Below are 6000 nucleotides of genomic sequence, written 5' to 3' on the forward strand. Positions count from 1 at the left end.
TTTTCTAATGAGTTTATATTTTTTTCACCATGTTGCAGTTTTAAAAAAAAATTCTGGGGGCCGGCCTGGTGGTGCAGCAGTTAAGTTTGCACGTTCCGCTTCTCAGCGGCCCAGGGTTCACCAGTTTGGATCCTGGGTGCGGACATGGCACTGCTTGGCAAAAGCCATGCTGTGGTAGGCGTCCCACATATAAAGTAGAGGAAGATGGGCATAGATGTTAGCTCAGGGCCAGGCTTCCTCGGCAAAAAGAGGAGGATTGGCAGTAGTTAGCTCAGGGCTAATCTTCCTCAAAAAAAAAAAAAAAAAAAAAGTTCTGTGATTAGCCTTCTTCTGTGTTGCAGGGTCTTATCCCAGCCATAAGCTCATCCTTCCATTTATTGTTTTTTTAAAAAAATAGAAGTATTTAATATGACCAGATTTATAAATCTTTCATAGTTTCATGCTTTTGTTGGGTGGTATAATTCTTAAGAACTCCATTTTCTCTCTGATTTCATAAAAAATTGTATTTTCTAAAAGTTTTAAACATTTTGCTCTTTAGATTTAGCTCCTTTACCTACCTGGAATTTATTTTTAAATCTCCTTTCCCTCCCTCGCTTCCTCCTTCCTTCTTTCCTGCCTTTAAAAAATAATTAAAAAAACCCACTAAAGTTTTTGATAAAAATTTTAGGTCTGAAATGCATGAAGTATTTAAGGCACTCTTGGAAGTTGAGGGAGTGGTTCCAGAATTTCCACGTAGGAATGGCTTAGGGCAGACTGCAGGGAAGCTGGGCCTAGAGACCTTCCCTAGGTGCTGTGTTTACTTGGTCCCTCAGTCATCTCTTGCCACAGTGATGGTGCAGTACCCAAACACAAGCTTCATCATATGGGTCGTGGGCTGGGTAGTCCCACTCCTCCTGGCTGGCCTGCCTGTGCAAGGGTGGGATGGCTGCTGGTTGACATAGGGGCCCCATGGGCCACCTGCCTCTTATCATTCCTCAGGCCCCATCAAGGGAGAGGGGAAGCCCATCATGAGCCTCTGATACCTAATGTCTGCTAACATCCAACCAGCAGACCCAGGGTCAGAGTGGCACCTTGTACTTTGAGAGTCACTAGATAGAATACAGGATGTAAATGTGAATTTCAGATAAATAATGAATAATTGGGGGGAAATGCTGATACTGAAAAATGACTTGTAGTTTATCTGACACCAAATTTACCTGGCCACCCTGTATTTTTATTTGCTAAATCTGGCCACCCATTGCTCAGGACATGCTCCTCTCTGGAGACTAGGGCTCGTGTGGGCCAAGGAGGCTGGCCACAGCTGTGCCCATAGCAGCCCTGCCAGCCAGGTGGTGGGGGCTAGGTGGTGGGGCGACCTTCTCAGGTCCTGGTTCTGCACCGTGCCTGCTTGGAAGACATCTTATTGATTTCCTCTAATTAATGAATTAAATAAAATATTTGATATTTGTTCATTTTATATCTGTATGAGAGTCATGATTTTACCGTCTTTTAACAATGATCCTATAACAGAGAGTATAACAGAGGGAATAATCAATCTCAGAACTCTGTTGGATGCTTCTCAGGGCTGCTCAGCATCTGTCCTAGCTGAGAACCTGTCCTAGCTAGGACCTGTTTGCTACATGAGGCCTCAAAGTTAGAGGAATACACTGTTCATACTGTTGTAATGACATGGAACAAACAACATTGCCAAATTAAAGATGATTTTTTTGGTCTAATATGCTAGTTTTCTTCATAGAAAAAGTAAACAGCCTTTCACACAGTCTCCCCTATTTCTGCACCCTCTTTCTCATTCCTTTAGCCTAATTAAATATAGCATGATTTGAATCTCAAATCTCATAAAATTTTGAATTGATGCCCCTTTTTATCTTAAAATAACACACAAGAACTAATAGATGTACTTAAGTGTAATTGGTTGTTAGACTGAAGAACTTAAATTACATATTTATTCTTCTTTGGCAAGATTGTGTAGGAAAACTTATTTCTAATTAGTGGAAAATGAAATTTATTTTTCTCATTATTTCCAGAAATCAGGAACGGATTGACCTTAAAATTTGCCATTTCAAAATCAGCTAATTACCTTTCAGTTTTCCATTTAGCAGTATTGTATTTAGTGGCAGGTTGGATGGGGGAAACAAATTTGAGAGAATATGTGAAAAATAATTAAGATAAATTATTGAAAGACAAATTTTTACATCTGTCATGAATTGGTTACTATATTTCATTATTACCAAACCAAAATAAACGAGTTGCTGAAAGTTTGAAAATTGAAGGGAAAAAATAATCCTAACACAATTGTGATTATCATCTACTGGAATTTATCTGTATCTGATTTTACATAGATGAGCTCATAGTATATGTCTTATTTTGTCATTCTTTTGGTAACAATATGTTGTAAATGCTATCAGTGTTGCTACGTATTGCTCAAAGCTATTCTTTTTGTTTTTTTCTTTTTAAAGATTGGCACCTGAGCTAACAACTGTTGCCAATCTTTCTTTTTCTGCTTTTTATCCCCAAATCCCCACAGTACATAGTTGTATATTTTAGTTGTGGGTCCTTCTAGTTGTGGCATGTGAGGCACCGCCTCAGTGTGGCCTAATGTGCGGTGCCATATCTGTGTCCAGGATCCAAACCCGCGAAACCCAGGGCTGCTGAAGCCGAGTGCACGAAGTTACCTACTTGGCCACGGGGCCAGCTCCTCAAAACTGTTCTTTTTAATATATTTTTCATTGAAGTATAATTCATCAAAAATAATCTCTAGATCTGTGATTTTTGACAAATGCATATAGTCATATAGCCATCTCCACGATCAAGATATCAAACATTCAAACGTTTCTATCGCCCCAGAAAAATTCCTTCAGTTCTACCCTCTCCAGCAGCACCTGCTAGCCACTGATCTGTTTTCTGCCCCTATACTTCTGCCTTTTCAAGCACGTCATACAAATGGAATCATTGAGTCTGTCTTCTTTCACTTAGCATAATGCATCTGAGATTCATCCAAGATGTGTGTCCCTTTTCATTGCTGAGTTGAGTTGTACACTTTGTTTATCCATTTACCTGTTGAAGGACATTTGGCTTGTTTCCAACGATTGGCAGTTATGAATAAAACCACTGTCAGTATTTGCATACAGATTTTTGTGCAAATTTAAGTCTTAATTTCTTTTGGGTAAATGCCTAGAAATGGGCTGAGTGCCTAGGAATGCCTAGGAATGGGTTGCTGAGTCATTTGGTAAGTATATGGTTAACTGTATAAGAAATTGCCAACTGTTTTCTAAAGAAACTGGACCATTTTGCATTTCCACTAGCAATGTATGAGAGTTCCAGTCCTCTGCATCCTGCCAGCACTGAATATCTATTTCAGCCATTCTAATAGGTGTGTAGAGGTATCTTTTTGTGGTTTTATGTTTTTGGGAGGTGGGCTATGCTTGTTTTCCTATTATTGAGTTTGCAATTCATTATATATTCTCAATACAAATCTTTTATCAAATATATGTTTTTCAAATATTTGCCAACAGTTTGTGGCTTGTATTTGTATTCTTATAATAGTATCTTTTGAAGAGCGGAAATTTAAAATTTTAAAGTAGTCCAATTCATCAATATTTTCTTTATGAATTATGCTTTTGGTGTTGTAACTAAGAAATGTTTGCCTAACACAAGGTCACAAAGATTTTCTCCAGTTTTTTTCTTCTAGAAGTTTTGTAGTTTTAGGTTTTATATTTAGCTCTATGATCCATTTTGAGTTAATTTTTGCATATGCTGCAAGGTGTGGGTCAAGGACTATATTTTGCTTATGGACATCCAGTTGTCTCAGAACCATTTTTTGAAAAGACTACCCTTTCTCCATTGAATTGCCTTTGCACCTCTGTCAAAAATAAATTGATCATATATCTGTCGGTCTATTTCTGAACTCTATTCTGTTCCATTGATCTATGGACTATGTCTTAATACTACACTATCTTGTTTCCTTTAGCTTTATAAAAAGTTCTGAAATCAAATAGTGAGTCCTCCAACTTTGTTACTTCTCAAGTGTTTTGGTCCTCTATGCCCTTTTCCTTTTCACTTAAATTTGACCATGTTTGTCAATTTCAAAAAAAAAAAAAAATTCCTGCTGGGATTCTGATTGGAACTGCATTGAATTTATAAGATGAGTTTAGGGAGAATTGATATCTTAATAGTATTAAGTATTCTGATTCAGGAACATGGTATATTTTTCCCTTTATTTTGTTCTTAAGTAATTTCCCTCAGCAATATTTAGAAGTTTTCAATGAGCAGGTTCTAGACATATTTTGTTAGATTCATCTCCAGATAGCTCATTTTTTGATGTTACTTTAAATGGTGTTTTAAAACATTAATTTACATTTGTTCATTGTTAGTATATAAAACGTAATTAATTTTCATGAACTGATCTTGTATCCTGCAAACTTGCTAAACTCACTTATTAATTCTAGTAACATTTTTGTTTGTAGATTCTTTCGGATTTTCTAAGTAGATAATTATGCCTGTGATTAAAGACTTTTTATAATCAACAACAAAACCAATTGTCTTTCTATACACTATAATAGATAATCTGAAAATAATATTAAGAAAACAGTTCCATCGGACATCAGCAACATGGTGGCGTGAGCTCACCCGGGACTCTCTCCCCTCCAAATTACAACCAAAAAGAGCAACTGCTTTCCAACCGAAAAAAAAAATCCTAATAACAGAAATCATTAGAGACCCACAGCAGCCAAAGACGGAAGTCAGAGAGGTTGGAGCCGCCCTTGGAGGAGCTGAAATGGGGTAGGAGAGAACTTCGCTCCCTGCCCTAGAGACTGGGATCGCTGCCACAGGTGAGGGAAGGAGTTGGGGAGGGGCCACGCGTCCATGGATCATCCAGGTCTCCCACCGCCAGTGGAGTGGAAACCCTTTAATGGGGGAAAGCTTTGGAATGGGGGAACCCAAGCAAGCCAGGGCCCCAGGAGACCAGAAAGTGAGAGCTGATCCAATCCAGGTCAGCATGAGTGAAAGTGCCCCTCCTCCCTCAACCCATGCTGTGTGCCACCATCTCGGCTGAAGGCGGAGGGCTCAGAATGCAAGGCTCTCGACCCACATCTAGTAGTGACAGGCTGTAACTGCAAGTGAATAACAGCATCATGCACAAAAACTGCTCCTCTACCATCCAGCAATTTATAAAAGCTCCAGCCCAAAAGGAAAACAATAAAAAGTAGGTCCTGAGGGCTTGGAAATGGGTAAACTAAGTGAAGATGAGTTGAAAATAGCTATCATCAAAATATTCAAAGAGGTAAAGGGAAATATAGAGAAACAAGTCAACGAGTTCTGGAGTTACTTCACAAAAGAGATTGAAATTATAAAGAAGAATCAATTAGAAATACTAGAGATTGAAAATACAATGGATCAGATAAAACAGAATATGGATTCCCTGAATGCCCGTGTAGACACCATAGAGGAGCAAATTAGCATAATCGAAGATAGACAGGCTGAATTGCTCCAGACAGAGAAACAAAGAGAACTAAGAATTAAAAAAACTGAAGAAAATCTAAGAGAAATAGCTGACTCAATGAGAAAATGCAACTTAAGAATCATCGGAATTCCTGAGGGTGTGGAAAAGGAAAATGGAGCAGAAAGTGTGCTCAATGAAATAATACAAGAGAACTCCCCACATCTAGGGATCGAGAGAGAAATGTTTGTGGAGGAAGCTTTCAGATCTCCTAGATTTGTCAGTGTAAAAAGACCTACTGCAAGGCATATAGTAGTAAAAATGGCAAAAATGAATGACAAAGAAAGAATACTCAGGGCAGCAAGGCAGAAGAAAATAACCTACAAAGGAACCCCTATCAGACTTTCAGCAGATTTCTCTACAGAAACCTTACAAGCTAGGAGAGATTGGAGTGACATATTCAAAACTTTAAAGGATAAATATCTTCAGCCAAGAATACTCTATCCAGCAAAAATATCCTTCAGATATGAGGGAGAAATTAAATCTTTTCCAGCCAAACAAAA

General features: G+C 38.3%; 1 protein-coding gene across 6 annotated transcripts in view; it reads left to right on the forward strand.

The window, feature by feature from the left end:
• Positions 1 to 6000, forward strand: part of OCA2 (OCA2 melanosomal transmembrane protein) — a 358682-nt gene that overhangs the window by 10155 nt on the left and 342527 nt on the right. The window lies entirely within an intron of this gene.

This window comes from Equus quagga, chromosome 2 (assembly GCF_021613505.1).
Source record: "Equus quagga isolate Etosha38 chromosome 2, UCLA_HA_Equagga_1.0, whole genome shotgun sequence".
In the NCBI taxonomy this organism is placed as follows: domain Eukaryota; kingdom Metazoa; phylum Chordata; class Mammalia; order Perissodactyla; family Equidae; genus Equus; species Equus quagga.